General features: G+C 40.2%; 2 long non-coding RNA genes across 3 annotated transcripts in view; both read right to left on the bottom strand.

Moving 5' to 3' along the window:
* The window catches only part of LOC309855454, a 54,670-nt gene extending 39,691 nt beyond the window's left edge, over positions 1–14,979 (bottom strand). For both annotated transcript variants that reach the window (XR_014306809.1, XR_014306810.1), the window contains exon 1: positions 14,771–14,979. This is a non-coding gene — a long non-coding RNA (uncharacterized lncRNA). The remainder of the gene's footprint in view (positions 1–14,770) is intronic.
* The window catches only part of LOC309855458, a 265,355-nt gene that overhangs the window by 148,188 nt on the left and 98,528 nt on the right, over positions 1–18,639 (bottom strand). The gene's annotated exons all lie outside the window — the stretch shown is intronic.

The raw sequence follows: 18,639 nt of genomic DNA on the forward strand, positions 1-18,639 counted from the left end.
CTTTTTAAATGGCTCAAAATTGCTTCCATCCTTTCAGCCAAGGTCGCTCAGATCTAAGTCTAAAATCTAAAGAATTATTCCTTTTGTTCATCTGCTAAGGACAAATATATTTCAGTCTACTTTTTACTGAAATGTGTTAATAAATTGAGATTGATGCATATTGCCTCTTTTCTACCTTCCATTTTGCATGACAAAAACATCCAAAGCTCAGGTTAGTGCATTTATTTTCTTTTCATAATACTGCTTGCTAAGATTTTTGCTGTTTGCTTCATTACCTACCGTTTTCTATTTAATTTGCAATTTGGCATATTTCAAAAGTTCACACTTTCTATTGCTTTATTCTGGCAACCCTATAGTTGCCAAGTTATTTTTTTCTTCCCTGATATCTCTGATGTTTGATGCTTTTAATAATATTAGTGGAAAAAGCCAATTTGTTGCTATAACGGGTCACATCACACTGAATGTGATGATTTGTTGAGTGTTCATTCCGGGGAAAGAACTGTGAGTTCCTTTAGCTAAAGGCCTCATTTTACTGATTTTTGTATTCTAAGGGCCTAAAACAGTGCCTGACTCATGGCTCATTTCAGTGATGTTTGCTGAATAATACCTGGGATATTTAAAACATTTTATCGCCTTATATCTGGAGGTCAAAATTTTGATTTTTTCCAGTGCTAGTACATAAAAGGTGTTTACTCATAACTATAGTGATGTCGTTTTCATTTCTGAAGAGAAGGATCAAGCCTATAAGGTTATTGTAACGTTGACTATAAGGATGGGCCGCTGTCTATTCTTAGGTCTGTAATGTCTGTCTCCTGGATGCACCAACACCAGTGCCCACTCCTGGGTGTGCCTTCTTACCTCCACCACTGGGGGTCAGCACAGATAATGAAATCAATCCTTTTGCATCTTGCAGGATCCCTCCCCACCAGTTTACAGTACAAAATTACCCCTTAAAAACATTATTAAATTGCAAATGGTTGCATTATGCAACCCCTTAAGGTTTTAGGATTAATTTTACCAAATCTACAGAAGAGCCTAATGTATATACCAGAGGCTATAATCCTATGGCAGAGTCTCATCTATTAAGTGAGGGGTTAGTCCTTCCAGCTCTTGAGACTGATGGTTTACAGGGTTAGTCCTCTCTCAGCCATCCACCCTATTTTTGGTTTGTAAATTGGGCAGGTAAATAGTAGATGGCTGGGTTCACTTTTAGGCCACGAGTGACTCCCTGTCACAGGGGCCAAAGTCTGGGCTCTCCGGTGCCTACTCAGAGCCTGGTAGTGAAAGCTGGTACAGAGCAAGGTCGTCCAGAGGCCAGTAGTACACTGGCCCTAGAGGGGCTTTCTGCAATAGGGTCCCCCTAACAGGGTTAGGTTGTGAAAGAAGTGGTGTTTGTTGGTCTTATTGAAAAGCTCTTTCCCTTAAGCTTCCGGGAACTAGGCACTACGTACTATGTAGGAAGCCGATCCTAAGGCCTGGCTCTGGACAAGGGACCCAAGCAACAGAAAGCAGCTCCTGGCCTGGTCATGGCTGTGGATGGTCTGTGACCTCATTTTCTGAAACTTAAACCTGAACAACAGTATGACTAGAGGATGTGTTTATGAATCTCATGTCAAAACTTTGAAGCGGGGACTGTCCAGGAAATTCTGGTATATGCGAGCCTCGGCCCTTGGCCAACTGTTTCAAGGGTCTCTTCGCACTTTGTCTTGCTCATTGTCATCTTTGATGTCAAAATTACTAATAGGTTTTTGTTTCTGGTCTGCTTCCCTTCCTTCTTCATTTTCCATAAGCAGCTGCCTCTATCCTGCCTCCCAATAGGCTCTGGTTGATTTGGCAAAATTTAGCCATAGGAGTAAAGCTTCATAAAAGGACTTTAGATATTCTAGTCCTTTGATTTCTTAGATGTGTCTCTTTATTCTGTGGAGTATCCCAAAAAGCAGAGCCTGAGGCACGGACTTGAGTGGGGGGCATTTATTTGGGAAATGATTCCTGGAAGCAAGAGTGAGAGAGTGAGTGAGGGAGTCAGGGAAGGAAGAGAAGCCAAAGCCAAGATAATGGTGTGTTGTGGAGGTGGCTCTCCTGTTTCTACGAGGATCTCAAAAGGGGCTCAGGGAAAGCTCTCCAGATTCGTCTACCCAAAGCAATGGGAAGCTTGAGCCCTTCCCCAACTGGTCCTGTCCTGTATGAGTTGAGATGGAGCCTCAGAGATGGGTAACTCAGAGATATTTCTGGCCTGCTTTCGTGTGTAGGCAAACTCCTACAATGCTGGGAATGGCTATGGGCCAGAAAGTTGAACTTGAGCTTATGCAGGCAACAAAAGGAAAGTCTGTGCTTCTGTGGAACTGTCCACTGGAGCTGAGCCTGAAATGGGAAGCGGGCTGAGAGGACATGACACAGTCATGTGTCAATTGAGCAGTTGACTTGGGCAAGAAGGGCCCTGCCTGGACCTGTGCTCTAGGAGGTGCCTCTCTGGTCTTCCCTGACTGTACTCCTTCCTACCTGGAGCTTGCACCCTCTCTTCTAGAACACACTCTGGATAGTCAGGCGCCTGTCCCAATGGCCCTGAGCCTGCAGGCCCTCTTCCCTGCATCCCTCTTCAAAAGACAGACTGTGCTTGCCCAAAGGATACCCAGGTACTACTGTGGGAAGGGAGTAAGGATGTGTGGCTGGAGCTGGAATGGGCCTTAAGGAGTCCACATAGGGGGATACAAGGCCCTTACATAAGGAAAAGGGCTGGGGTAAAAGGGAAGGGGATTGGCCCAGGGCTGGGGCCAGCTTTGCCTCTGTCACCAAGGTCCTATACAGAACACCAAGGAACCTGAAAATTCTAAGTTCAACCTTGGCCTTACATGTCATTACCATGGTATGTTTGTTAAGATTTAACATAGGAGGGGCACCTGGGTGGCTCAGTGGGTTAAGCCTCTGCCTTCGGCTCAGGTCATGATCCCAGGGGCCTGGGATCGAGTCCCGCATTGGGCTCTCTGCTCAGCAGGGAGCCTGCTTCTCCTCATCTCTCTCTCTGTCTGTCTCTCTGCCTATTTGTGATCTCTCTCTCTGTCAAATAAATAAATAAAATCTTAAAAAAAAAGATTTAACATAGAATAGAATGTGTTCACTTAACAAATTGTTAGCTTGATTTATAACTCATAATTATCTAGACATAAGGCAAATGTGGGCTGGAAGTCAAGTTCCATCATGTTCCAATTCTTGTGGCCTTGAACTAAGAAAAAGGAACCTTGGAAAATAGGCTTTATATGCTTGGATGATTTCATAGAATTCCCAAGTTCATTAGCTTCTGTAATGACTCACGGTTGTTACTAAAATAAACTTTATATTTAAAAAACTGGGGATATTATTTAGGTCAGCAATTAGAAGGCACTAGACTCAACATTTCGGTGAACCAAAGGATATGAATGACTAAAAGCAGGGGAATTATTACCTGAGGGTTGAATCTCAGAATATTTTAATGTGGGAAATTTTTCTTGTTGACTCAGTGTTGGCTGCAGGGGGTGTAGGGCAGCACCAGAGCCAATGCCTGTCTTAGGTAGTAAGGAATGTGGGAAACACACTGGAGAGAAATGGGCTCTGTTTTAGGCAAAGATGAATCTTACACAAAGAGAAGAATTTTAGAAGAAAAATAAAAAGGTGGATTGTGTGTTTGAAGTCAAGGGGATTGCAGAAACTGAATGGCCACAAGAAAGCACCAATGTAGCAATGTAAAACTCCATACCAGAAATTGGACTCATATTTTACAACAAATACAAAAATCAACTCAAAATAGATAAAACTTAAATGCAAGATCTGAAACTGCCGAACTCCCAGAAAAAAAACATAGGGGAAAATCTTCATGACATTAGTCTTAACAATGATGTTTTTTGTTTTGTCTTGTTTTAAAGATTTTATTTATTTGAGAGAGAGTGAGAGCAAGAGTGATCACAGAGGGAGAGGGAGAAGCAGACTTGCCACTGAGCAGGGAGCAAAAAGCAGGGCTCGATCCAGGATCCTGGGATCATGACCTCAGCCAAAGGCAGATGCTTAACTGACTGAGTGGCTGTCCCTGTTGGGTATTTTTTAAAAAGCTGAATATGAAGTAACAATCTCTGGGTTTATTATTATCATCATCATCATTAAATAACAGATTACAGTTACCAAGAGCTCACTATGCAACAAACTCTCTTCAAAGGCCTTTACCTGTATTGTCTCCAACCGTAAGTGTTAGGTATTATTATTACCCTCTTTTATAGATGAATGAACTAGGCCTAGAGAGTCTAAGTCATTTGACCATGGTCCAGTAGCAATAAATGATGGCACCCAGATGCAAATCCAGGTAGTTTTCTTCTAATATACAAAATTCAGTATTTTTCTATGTTCACTCTGTTAAAAATATACCTGTTTCCAAAAGGGTTTTGAAGCTACTTAAAAAAAATTTTTTTTAACTTAAAGATTTCAGAGCTTAGCTGTTAAATAAGGGATAAATTTAACATGCACTCGATGAGGACCACTGTCTGTTAGTACCGTGAGATGCTTAAGGGTGACACAACCATGAGTAGGCACAAGTTAATAATTCATACCTGAGTCACTGAGCAGATTATAACACAAGGCAGAAAATGGCAAATATTCAAAAAGATGTACAAAGTGCTATGAGAATATGAAAGTGAGTAGGGTTATCTCTCTGGGTTGTGGAAAGATCAGAGGGTATCTAGGAAGAAGTTTCTTTCTCCTGGGCTGGGCCTTTAAGGATGGGTAAGGTTTTGACAGTTGGAGACTGAATTTTGAGGTCCTGGCCATCTCTGTAGATTGTACTCATATGTATTTTTCTATGTAGCAAGATTTATTCTTAGCACATTTTTAAAAAAGATTTTATTTATTTATTTGACAGAGATCACAAGTAGGCAGAGAGGCAAGCAGAGAGAGAGGAGGAAGCAGGCTCCTTGCTGAGCAGAGAGCCCCATGTGGGGCTCAATCCCAAGACCCTGAGATCATGACCAAAGCCAAAGGCAGAGGCTCAACCCTCTGAGCCACCCAGGCGCTCCTTCTTAGCACATTTTTAAAAAATCACTTATTGAGCACCTACTGTGTGCTCTCTGATTAGCTAGGCATTAGGGGTACAGGGAATGTATGACACAGCCTCTGCCTTCAGGTAACGTATACTATGGAATAGGAAACCGGTATGTATATAAATATAATAAAATATAATATGATAGACATATGGAGAAAGTAATCACCATTTCTATTCTATTTTATAGATTATAGAAGTATTTCTTCCCTATTCCTAAAAAAACCCCCACTACATAAACTCAGAAGAAATTTCAATCTGTAATCTTCATAAAAAATGCAGTAGTATCTGCTGGTAAAAATATTGTTTTGTAGCTATTAGAATAGGCCAGACTCTAGGGAGAAAATTACACTATTTGAGAATTATAAAAGATACTGTCCACAAATCTCAGAAAAGGAAAGAAAGTTCCATGTTAAAGGAATAAGATGACATCCAAACTGTTCTCTTAAAGCTCTAAAAGTTCTAAAAATATCTTGTGAGCATAAAGCTCCAAGTATATGACAATAAATCCTTGTGACATAAAATTGGCACTTCTCCATCCCCTTTTTAATAAGAAAAGTTTCCAAATCAGTCTCTTCCAAGAATATTCCTTTTTTTTTTTTTAGATTTTATTTATTTATTTGACAGAGAGAGGGAGAAAGAGCACTTGTAGGGGGAGAGGAGAGGGAGAAGTAGACCCCCTGCTGACCAGGGAGCCGGATTCGGGACTTGATTCCAGGACTCTGAGATCATGACCCAGAACCGAAGGTAGACGCTTAACCTACTGAGCCACCCAAGAGCCCCTTAAGACTATTCCTGATGGCAGCCCATTTCCAACTTTATAGTATAAGCAAAAAATATAGGTGGGAAGGGGACCAATGTTTCTTTAATGCCACCTGCTTTAAGGACCAGACACTGCCCATGGCATCTGCGTTCATCCTCTTTATCCCCACATAAACCATAGATTTTAATTTCCTTTTTGAAGATATAGAAATTCAAATTCTGGGAGAGTACATAACCTACCCAAAGTCATGCAGTTCATATGTATAAGGGCTAGAATTATAACCTGGTCTGTTTGATTCCTAAGTCCTACTCCATCTAAAGTTCCTATTTTATTTTGCAATCAATGTAACTGAGATATTTCTGCTCTAGAATAATAAGTAGAAATACTGGTCTCTATACCTTAACTTAACATCCATGGATCTGCTTTTAGTATTTATAGGTGTCATTACATTATAACAATTTGCATTTATTTGAATAGCAGGCATTGTACTATCCAATCTAGAGATCTGTGATATTCTCATATCAATTGAATGAAAGCTATTAGGTTCTTTTAGGTTAACCTAGTATATTGTTTTAAAGCAACTGCCAAACATTGTCAATTTCACTGAAAAAAGACAAAAAGATTAGCCCGTGTGGTGTCATACCATAGAAATAAGTTGAATTGCTTTGGAGTTACTACTGCTGAATTTAAAACTAGTCAAAATGAAGCAGATGTTCAGTATGGACGTTCCTCAAAAAGTTAAAAATAGAGCTACCCTAGGACCCAGCAATTGCAGTACTAGGTACTTATCCAAAGAATACAAAAATAGTGATTTGAAGGGGCGCCTCACCCAAATGTTTATAGCAGCAATGTCCACAATAGCCAAACTATGGAAAGAGCCCAGATGTCTATTGACAGATGAATGGATAAAGAAGATGTGGTATATATATACATATAGATGTGGTATATATAGATACCACATCTGTATAAGCTGATTATTTTTAAGAACAGATATATATCTATATCTATAGAAGATGTGGTATATATATGTGTGTAGTATATATAAGAAATAAGCTAAGAAATAAGAATAATAATAAGATATAATAAATATATTTTATTATAATAATTTATTATAATAAACAATAATTTAATTATAAATAATAATAAAATAATAAGAAGAATAAATAATAGGTGGTGTATATATATATGGGGTGTGTGTGTGTATAAAAATATATAATAGAATATTATGCATCCATCAAAAGGAATGAAATCTTCCCATTTGCAATGACATGGATGGACCTATAGGGTATTATGCTAAGTGAAATAAGTCAGTCAGAGAATGACAAATATCATATGATTTCACTCATATGTGGAATTTAAGAAACAAAACATAAACATAGCTGACGGGAAGGAAAAATAAAATAAGAAGAAAACAGGGAGACAAACTGTAGAAGACTCTTAACTCTAGGGACAAACTGAGGGTTGCTGGAGGGGAGGTGGTGGATGGGGTAACTGGGTGATGGGCATTAAAGAGGGCACGTGATATAATGAGCACTGGGTGTTGTGTGCAATTGATGAATCACCAAACTCTACTGAAACTAATAATACAGTATATGTTAATTAAATTCAATTTAAATAAAATGTTTTTTACTAAAAGGTAAAACAAAGATTAAGCAGATGTTCAAAAAGATCTCTATAATTTTTACTTGAGTAATACATTTTTTGATCAAACAACACATATGTTTACATACGGGCAAATAAAACTGATCTTAAAATGCTAAGGTCATTTCGTCTGCTGTGTTTTGAAGCAAAACCTCCCCCCCCAAAATAAAAAAACCCAAAAACTGATGCTGGACTACTGACTGTTAGCAACAATGTTTCAAGGAAACCAACTGACTTGAGTAAACAAGATTCTCAAAGATGAGTGATCAGAAACCGGCATAGAGCATGGAAACACATTCTTGTGTTCAAACTCCAGAGGCATCAGAATTTTGACATGAAGACTGAGGCATATATTAAAGTAATTATATATTGGGTGCCTCTGATCTGGAAGTCAGCAGACTACTTCTATGAACAGTGTATGTGTTTGTTTATTCTCCACATTCTTCCAAAAATATCTCAAGTCAAACTAATTAGCTTTTAACAGTATGACTTTGAGGAAAAAAAAAAAATATATATATATGTGTGTGTGTATGTATGTGTGTGTGTGTATATATATTTCCTAGGGCCATACTTATTTTTTTCTTTTTCCTAAAAAATACTGTAAAAAGCAGCAAAAGTTCTTGGTGGACCCACTTGCATGTAATATTATTATTCTTTTATCTTTTGTTGTTTGCTTTTTGTTGTAACCACAAGGCTAACCATACTATCCCACATTTCTAATAGCTGCTTTCTTATTGCCTTCCTTCCAGGGGGCCTGACTTTCATGACAGGGGCACCTGGGTGGCTCAGTCGGTTGAGTGTCCAACTCTTGACTTCAGCTCAGGTCATGATCTCAGGGTCATGGGATCGAGCCCCATGTTGGGTTCTGTGTTCAGCAGGGAATCTGCTTCTCCCTCTCCCTCTGCTCCTCCCCATTTGTGCTCCCAGTCTCTGTCTCTCTCAAATAAATAATTAAAATCTAGGAAAAAATAAAGTACAAACAGACATGAATTGAGTTTTCATAAAGCTCCTGGATAATCTGCAAGAAGGACTCAGGCAGAAGAGACACAGTATTGTGACGTGGGAGATGTGAGAAGACAGGAGGATAGAGATTTTGCTGGTAACACTATAAAAGACATGCATAGCTAACTGATGGAAATTTGGCTACAACTTCCAACTAGGAACCTGGATGTCACTAGACTGGCATGTAGAGAAACAAAATCTACTGCCCCAAAATATGTCTATTTGGCATGTGGATTATTTTAAGCTGATTTTTTTAAGACCTTCCCGCTAACTGCCTAAAAATTTTTATTTTTTACTTTATTTATTCATTTATTTGTCTTGCCTAAACATTTTTAGATAGAGGGCTGGCTTTAGGAAGGAAGGTACCACCATAGATAACTACAGTATAATATGAACAAGGTATGGTAGATAGCGAGGAACATAGCAAGGCCAGTTTGATCGAAGTCCTCTCTATGTCCCATTCTTTCTGGATGGCCTAACAAGCATTTGTTTACTAAACATTTGCTCCTTCCATTATTTCTGTGAATTGCCTCCTTCTCTCTGAAGCCTCAGACCACTAACCCCTTCTCCTTAATCCAAAACGACATATATACGTCATTTTGCCTGTCCTTGGATATCTCACATTTATGTGGATTGCTCAAATACACGTGATCAAATTTGATTTTCTCCTGTTAATCTCTCTCTGTCAATTTAAATTCTTAGACCAGTCAGAAGAACCTTGTAGGGTATAAGAAAAATTTTCCCACCCAAATAGGCACTAACAACCCCAGTCACAATCATACTAGCTACATAGAAGTTTTGTCAGAAGAAAATATAACTATAGGGAATCAATGCTCTACAACCAACTGATTTTAGTAAATTCCCATCATACGTTTTCCCTGATATCCCTTAAATACCAAAGTAAACACCTTTCATATCAAAGGTCCCACATCCTTCCTGCCCACTTTTTGCCTGTGTGGTGGATCACTGCTCCCTCATGATTACATAGAGAGTGACATCCTTCCCTGGTGAAGTCAGCTTCCTCCTGGTTCCAGGTTTTCTTGAGTGGACACATGTCTGTGCTCACCAGTAAGAAGGGGGAGTCTGAGCAAAAGTCCCTTGCCGATCAGGCTGGGGACATAAATAGCAAGTAGGTCACGTCAGGCTGGTTATCTTGTCTTCAATGGAAATATATCTCATCTGCCTAGGAGACTGCAAAGTAATAAAGCCCTGGGAGATTCAAAGCATCTAGAGACCTTCAGAGGCAAGTGATAATCACTATTGACTTTCCTGCCATATCCTATTCAGGTAAAGGTCTGTGTTTGTGAAGCAGTAGAAAGTCTACGTCCCCTGGGAGCAGCTTTCAATTCTCCAGAAGCAGCACAGCCTTGGGGTAGTTTGCTCTTAGTACAAGTGACTGGAAGATAAGCAGTGAAGGAATGAGACCCTAAAGGGAAATGTGTCTTTGACCGAGTGTCTATCCAGAGCGAATGTCTTGAGGAAGGCAAAGAATATGTCCAGGAGGAAAGATGGTTGATTCAACCCAAAGAGGAGGCCTTGCTCCCGACTGGGCGCCTCAGGAGGGAAAGACTTCTGTCAAATCTCCTGAGGAGTTGGGAGGAAGGTGTGAGCTTCTATCCTTAAACTTTCACACCTAGAGCAGCTTGCCCCCAGTGGCACAGGGTAAACAAATTTGCATGTAAGTTTGAATGTCTTAGGAGAGTGGGTTGTGAAGGGCAATAGAAATCCAGAGGCCAAAGTGTCCCAGAGTCTAAAATGAGCCCACAGCATCTTAACGTTCACATTCCTAATACAGAATTGCCGGAAGAGGTCAAACCCTTCTCTCTCTGTCAGAACAAGCCAGGGTCTTCCACCAGAGGGCGCTGACCACCTTGTATCCTTCAGGAAAGCGAAGCCCCCTCCCCCCTTTTTCAATCTTCCAGACAAAAGCCCGCCTCATATTATTAACCCACCTTATCCTATTTAATCTTATCTCATTCTCATCTTCACACCTTGTCTATTTGGTCCTAAGAGGCCTTTGTGTACTGAATCCTACTCCTGCCTTTGGGAATTCGAAAACAGATTTCTAAGACTGATTAGTAAGCTGCTGGCATACCGAACCTTCTCTGCTTGCATCTGGAACATTAATAATTACCTGAGTTTTCCATTCCAATCCTGAAATTATATGTTCTCCACCTCAAAATGCAGTTACCTCTGACCAAATCTTAGCAATTAAAAGGACCTGGTCTGGTGGTACATATGAGGCAAGAGACATGGTATTTTTCAAAAATTAAGAACTAAAAGTTTGGGGCCACCTGGGTGGCTCAGTGGGTTAAGCTTCTGCCTTCGGCTCAGGTCATGATCTTGGGGTCCTAGGATGGAGCCCCACATCTGGCTCTCTGCTCAGTGGGGAGCCTGCTCTCTCTCTGTCAAATGAATAAAAAACAATCCAAAAAAAAAAAAAAAAAAAGAACTAAAAATTTTCTGACACCCAAAACACAGGCAGCAAAAGAAAATGTCAAAAAAAGGATTTTGTTTATTTATTAGAGAGAGAGCACACATGAGCAGGGGGAGGGCAGAGGGAGAAGCAGGTTCCCCACTGAGCAGGGAGCCCAATGCTTGATCCCAGGACCCTGAGATCATGACCTGAGCCAAAGGCAGCCACTTAACCAACAAAGCCGCCCAAGAGCCCCAAAATAAGAAACTTCTGTGTATCAGGGCTCAGTTAAGCATCGATCTTAAGCATTGATCTTGACTCAGGTCTCAGTCTCAAGGTCATGAACTAAAGCCCCACAATGGGCTCCATGGTGGGCATGGAGCTTACTTAAAACAAAAACAATGATAACAACAACAACAAAACATACAAAAAGCTTCTGTGCATCAAAGGACATTATCAACAGAGTGAAAAGAGAGTTCATGGAACTTGAGAAATTATTTGCAAATCACCTCTTGGATTAGGGATTAATATCCAGAACATATAAAGAACTTGAACAACTCAACAACCACCACCAAACAAACAATTAGAAATGGGCAAAACATTGAGTAGACATGTCTCCAAAGAAGATACGCAAATGTCCAAGAAGCACATGAAAAGATGCTTAACATCACTAGCTACTAGGGAAATGCAAATCAAAACCATAATGAGATACAACTTCACACCCATTAGGACAGCTATTATAAAGAAACCAAACAAACAGAATATAAGTGTTGGAGAGGGTGTGGTGAAATTAGAACTCATTATACATTGCTGGTAGTGATGTGAATTGGTATAGCCACTGTGGAAAATGATAGGGCAGTCCCTCTAAAAAATGAACGAATGAGGAAGGAAGGAAGGAAGGAAGGAAGGAAGGAAGGAAGGGAGGGACATAGAATTATTGTATGAGCCAGCAATTTCACTTCTGAGTATACACATAATGGAACTGAAAGCAAGGACTCAAATGGATGTTTGTCAAACCACATTCATTGCAGCATTATTACTAATAGCCAAAAGGTGGAAACACTGAAGTTTCCATTGACAGATGAATGATTTTTTTTTAAAAAACATGTGGTATCTACATACAATAGAATCTTACTTAGCCTTAAAAAGGAAAAAAGTTTTGATACATGCTATAATATGTGTGAACCTGGACATTATGCCAAATGAAAGAAGCCATACACAAAAGGACAAATCTTGTATGATTTATTCCGATGAGATACCTAGAGTAGCCAAATTTAGAGACAGAAAGTGGAATGGTGTCTCAGGCAAGGGGCAGCGGAGGCAGGGTACTAGGAGGTTATTTGATGGGTATAGAGTTTCATTTTGGGAAGATGAAAAAGTTCTGTAGGCGGTTGTTGGTGATGGTTATACAACAATATGAATGTTTTTAATGCCTCTAAACTGTAGACTTCAGAATGGCTAAACTGGTATGTGTTGTATCTACTGTATCACAATAAAAAACTAAAAGATTTTTAAAACTTAAAAGCTTTAAAAAATTAATTAGAACCAAAATTAATTAAAACAAAATTAAACTTAAAAGTAAAATGAATTCCTCAGGCCCCATATCTATGTGCCAAGTGTGCTATTTCTGCTATTCTGATCATCTCTCTGACTGCAAGTACCCATCTGTGGCCTTTTGGCTGGTTCATTAACATTGCCTTGGATGAGCATCCTTTCTTCTCATTCTCTTCCTCTAGCCCACCAGTTGCCTCCTACATCCTGCAGACCACACCTGCCAGCTATTAATTATTGCTCTGCCCCTCCCCCCTTTTCCGCTGGTTCCCGTGTTCTCATACACCACCTCCTGCTGTTCTAGGTTCCATCTCTGTGCAGTTGGATATGTGGATATTGGTACCTACTGACCTGGATAAGCAAGAAACACAATTAAGTCGATGTTTTCTTTTTTGCACATGATCCTGGAATAGGAGAACCTTTGGATGGCCCATCCAAGTCCATTTATTCTTATTAGCATTGCAAGGAATGTTTTTTTGGCTTAGGATTTCAAAGAAAGGGAGTTTTACTAATTTATCCGCTGAGCTAGCATTACAACAGCTTATGAAGAGTTTGCAATTGTTTATGTTTAAAGCACGGACAACACGAAACAGTTAATGAAAAACTTTTGCAAAACTTTGACTATTTCCAGCAGTTTCCATTGTGAGGATAACTTTTATATGATGACACACCGCTGAAAATAAAATCAGTCTTTTCTTAAAACAGTTCTTCTAGTTGCTGTTTTAAACTTTATCCCAAGAACAGAAATACTACTCAATAAAATGTAACAGCAGCCTGCTCAACAATAAGGTTCACTAACTGCCATGTTTTCTGGTGGTGATTTTTTTTATTTGTGAAAGTAATATATAATAGTATAGTAATATATAGTAGTATAGTAATATACTAGTATATTACTATATAATATATTAGTATATAGTAATATACTAGGTATAGTAATATAGTAGTATATTAATACTATATATTACTTTCTAATAGAATGATTTTTATCTTTAAGGTTAGTGCTATAATATTTGTTAGTAGAATTTATTCTGTGCTCTGTAGTGAAACCAGTAAACTATATTCTCAGCAACATTTTTCAATGTTTCAGATTATCAACAAGATTATCTGTGTTTTAAAACTACGGCTTAAAGTACCCTTAATAATACCATTATAATGTTCAGGTCTTTAAAACTTGACCATCTACTAGCTGAGTAGCTCAGGCCATAGCTTCTGTGAACCGTAGCTTCCTCATTTGCAAAATAAGTGGGATGACAATAATTGCTAATAATAGGTAAAACTGAGTCACTTCTAGAATCAGTAGAAATGATGCGTTTGAAAAAAGACTTGTAAACTGCCAACAGCTTTAGAAATTGGTGGTTTTCATTAAATAGTATTTAAACATTTATGTTAAAGCACTGGGGACACAACAAGAAACTCAAAATCACCTCTAAGTTTGAGAGGCTTATCTCTCCTGGAGAGGAGAAATAGAAATGATTATAATAAAAACTGATAAATGTTACAATGGAGGTAATGACCAAGTATAGCGGAAGCCGGGAAGAAGGTCCTCCTGAGAGGGTCAGGAAGACCATGCAGAAGGGACAGGGCTCCAGGTCTGACTCAGAGGGTGAGTAGATAATGGATGGGAGAGGAAGAGTAGGCCACAGAGTGGGAACAGACTAGACCAATGAGAGAGGTGAAGGATTAGACTGCCTCCTGGATGGCATAGCATTCCATGGGGCTAGAGGGAGAAGGACGGGAAACAGGAGACGAAACATTAAAAATGGGTCATTAAGTGGGCCAATTGGAGCTTGGTCATTCAGGTCCTGGTATTCCTTCCAAAGGAGTGGACATTTCCCTGAAAATCTGGTGCAGTGCGCAGCTCGGTCTCCCGACCTCCATCTCAGAAGAAGGCTCTGTAAATCTCCCCAGTTTTAAAGCTGACAGTCATACCTTAAGTTATTGGAAAGTGGGTTTCATTTTCTTTGTGACCATTTAATTCTGCCTCACATACTGTCACTAACTGAATGTCATCTTCCTGTCCTGTCAAATTCACCAAGACGTTAAGGACGCTTTGGTGACAATGCCCATCTTCACTGAAGCCGATCAGGAGGCGCAACTGCACCCTTCCTCACTGTGCGCTGGCGGAAAAAGCATTTTATTATGGAATTCGTGACCAACTAACCCAACTCTGGGTTAGTTCCCTCAAAATGCGTCACGACACACGTTGTGTGTGTCTCAGGACCACAATGAGACAAGTAGCGACATCATCACAACCCAGAATGGAGATGGAGTTAGGTGCTGGGGAGCTGTCTTTGCTGAATATCCAGAAGGCCCTGGGGTCCTACTTGGGGGGCAGACTGACCTTTGAGACGTCTGGCTCTTTCCTCCAGAAGCAAAGGGGCTCTGTGGTGGTCCCTGGCTCCCGGGTGGAGCCTCCCGGAAGCAGATGCTCCTCTGGCTGACAGAGCGTCCGGAAGTCAGCAGCAGCCGCGCTGCGTGTCCAGTGCGCATGCGTCACTCACCTGCCGGGCTCTGCACGGGCGGGCCTTTTATCATCTCACCTGGTCACAAGAAGGCCCAGTACAGTTCAACACGGTATTTGGAGACACAGAAAGACCATATCCATATAGCTTTATTACAGCATAGTGTCGTAATAGTTGTGGTTTATTACTACTTAAGGTTAATTAGGAAAACACATCATGTGTATAAGGTTCAGTACCATCCACGGTTTCAGGCATTCTCTCCTGGGTTTCAGGGCCTGCCAAGACAGAGGTCTCCACCGACTTTTTAAAGAGATGCTGGCTTGTGCTGGTCTTGATCGTCCACGGTTGTCGCTTCCTCTCAACGTCGCACATTCGTTTTGGCGAGGAGTGACTAAACTGTGGGTGGATTCAGACCTCAAGAACCTGGGAAGGAGGCAGGCTTCAAACCGAACCGAGAGGAGCAGGTGTTTCCCTAGTTCAAGGCACCCCTGGCCGAGCATGTGGGGCACATGGACGCTCGCTCCCTCCTACGCTGCCGTCAGACCTGATCAACAAGCCTCTGTGGCTCAACTCTGGGAACTGAGCTGCTCGACCTCCTGGATTAAGGACTCCTGCATCAGGGAGTTGCTGCCACAGTTTAATTATTATTTACTCACTGTTTATTATTATTATATAGCAGGTGTTGCATTAAATGTTAATCCTCATAATTGACCTCTGCATTAAGTTCTAGTATCACTTTTGAATTAAGTTATACTATTACCATTTTACAGATAAGGAAAGGAAACTGAAGTTTGTAGAAGCTAAAGAGTTTCTTCCAAGCCAAAGAGGCTGTAAGCAGCAGAGCTGGAATTTGAACTCAGGTCTGACCGACTCCAAAGCCCCAGGTCCTCACTGGAGGGATGGGAACAAGAAGAGAGCTTGTGCAGGAAGACTCCAGTGTCCTGACATTCTTGTACGTGTCCAGTATCACTGTGGTTGTGTTTGACTCTCTCCATCCAGGATATCTATCAGTGCTGAGTGGTTTCTAAACTCCTAACTGAAACAGTCAGAATATACACAGGAATTATCTCAACCCAGGAACTTGACCTACATTCCCTCATGTCGTCATTGATATTTGAATGATTATCAGGTACTTTCACATTTCATGACAGCACTTGCTTCTCTAGAACTGATATAGCCTAAGGTGCTTCTTGAAACCAACACAGAGATTTAGAAAAGTTAGACAACATAAGACAATGTCCACTAATGATACCTCTGTGCTGAAAGTTCTTGGTCAAACCTCGGACAGATTCTTCTCTGACAAACTTGGAACTCTCTATGGCTTCGAAGTCAGCTCTTTGGGGATGTGCTGGAGCTGGCTTATACTGGCTCATGAGAACCAGCCCTGTACACCCCTTCGAAACTTTGCACTCAATGAAGTTATATCAAATGGCCGTGACAGAAGTACTTATTATACCTGTCTCTTAGTTTCCTGGGGTTGCCTTAGCAAAGTACCACAAAGTACCATAATTGCGATTTAACTATTACCATGTTATGTATTATTTATTATGCAGCATTATTTTCCTAACCATTGTAATGATGTAACTAATTGCTATTATAAAAGTAGTATCAATGATATACCTGTACTGTATTCTCTTATAGTTCTGAAGGTCAGAGGTCAAAGTGCCAACAGGGCTATGCTTCTTCTGACATTCTGCGTAGAACCTTCCTTGCCTCTTTCTAGCTTTTGCTGGTGGCCATCAACCCTTTGCATTCCTTGGCTTATAGGTCCATCCCTCCAAACTCCACCTGTGTGAGCCCTATCCCTCCACTTGTGGGCCCTGACATTTTCCTGTGTGTCTCTCTGTGTCACTTTTCTTCTTCTTACAAGGCCATCAGTAATATTGGTTTAACTGCACACCCGGCTCCAGTTTGACTTAATTTTAACTAATTACATCTAGAATGACCTTATTTCCAAATAAGGCCACATTTGGAGGTACACAGGGTTAGGACTTGAACATATATTTCTGGGGAGGCCCAATTCAACCCATAACCATGAAATCGGAAAATGCTACAAATCTGGGCTTTTTTTTTTTTTTTTTTCAGTTGGTTTGCAGTGTATCAGTGTGTTAAGGTCTGTCACATGACATCAGGAGAAGGCCATTCACCACAACTTTTCCATGGGAGTTTTCATCAGAAATGTCCACATACTCCAAATAGACTAAATTACCCTCCCTGGCAGAGTAAGAATTAAAAGTGGAAGCATGCTGGGGCACCTGGGTGGCTCAGTGGGTTAAGCCGCTGCCTTCAGCTAGGGTCATGATCTCAGGGTCCTGGGATCGAGTTCCGCATCGGGCTCCCTGCTCAGCAGGGAGCCTGCTTCCCTCTCTCTCTCTCTGCCTGCCTCTCTGTCTACTGTGATCTCTCTCTGTCAAATAAATAAAATCTTTAAAAAAAAAAAAAGTGGAAGCATGCTAGTTGGGATTTACCAGCCATTTCTTAGTCCTTTAAAAATTTCTGGTATATATTTCCATTATTTAAAAAATTGAAAAATAGAGAAAAATAGAAAGAGAAGTTAAAAATAAATCATTCATAGCTTCATCACCCAAAAAGAGCCATCATTAATTCTTGATACATTTTCAAAATATTTTTGGAATTTTTTTTTTTGCTATTGGTATTGGTTTTTTGGTGACTAGCCTGTTTGAATGTCTTGTCCTCTCTTCTGCATGCCTTTTATTTGATAAATTTTGAAGATGTATGAGTAACAATACCTGAAAATGGCATTCCAGTTATAAAAATCACACTATGAGATTAAGCAAAATCCTGTCACCCCCAATCCTAATCCTCTGGAAGAAGTGCACTCTTCCAGAACTTTTTTTTTTTAAGATTTATTTATTTATTTATTTGACAGAGATCACAAGTAGGCAGAGAGGCAGGCAGAGAGAGAGAGAGAGAGGAAGGGAAGCAGGCTCCCTGTCGAGCAAAGAGCCTGACGAGGTGCTCGATCCCACGACTCTGGGATCATGACCTGAGCCGAAGGCAGAGGCTTTAACCCACTGAGCCACCCAGGCGCCCCTCTTCCTGACCTTTTAAAATGCATTTTTATGCATACATTTCTTGTTCATATACATGATATATTTTTCTTCACAGACATAGACCATAGCACACTATGTATTTTATCCCACAGCTTACTTCTCCCCTCCCATTCTCCCACTACATTGTCTGTCCTTAAGAATTTCTTTTATGTCAGACTTCACTTGTTCCCTTTGATTGCTGCAATATATTTTTACTCTATAGATATGCCATAATTTAGTTACTGTCCCAATGCTGATTTTTAGGTTGTTTTCAGTTGTTCATGATCATAAAGAAGCAAGGAAAGGAAGCAAGGAAAATCCTTATACCCACCTCTTTGTGCACATACACAAGTATTTCTTTTCTTTTATAACACATTTTTAAAATTTAAATTCAATTAATCAACATGGAATGTACTATTGGTTTTAGATGTAGAGGTCGGTGATTCATCAGTCTTATAAAATACCCAGTGCTCATTACATCACGTGCCCTCCTTAATGCCCATAACAACAGACTCTTAATTACAGGAAGTACACTGAAGGTTGCTGGTGGAAGGGGGGGGGCATGGATAACTGGGAGATGGACATGTACAAGTGTTTCTTTAGGATAGATAACAAGAAGCAAAATTTCTGAGTTGAAGAATATTTAAAATATTAATATCATGCCAACTTTCATGAAAGCAATGCCAATATACCCT

Source organism: Mustela nivalis, assembly GCF_964662115.1.
Source record: "Mustela nivalis genome assembly, chromosome: 20".
Classification (NCBI taxonomy): domain Eukaryota; kingdom Metazoa; phylum Chordata; class Mammalia; order Carnivora; family Mustelidae; genus Mustela; species Mustela nivalis.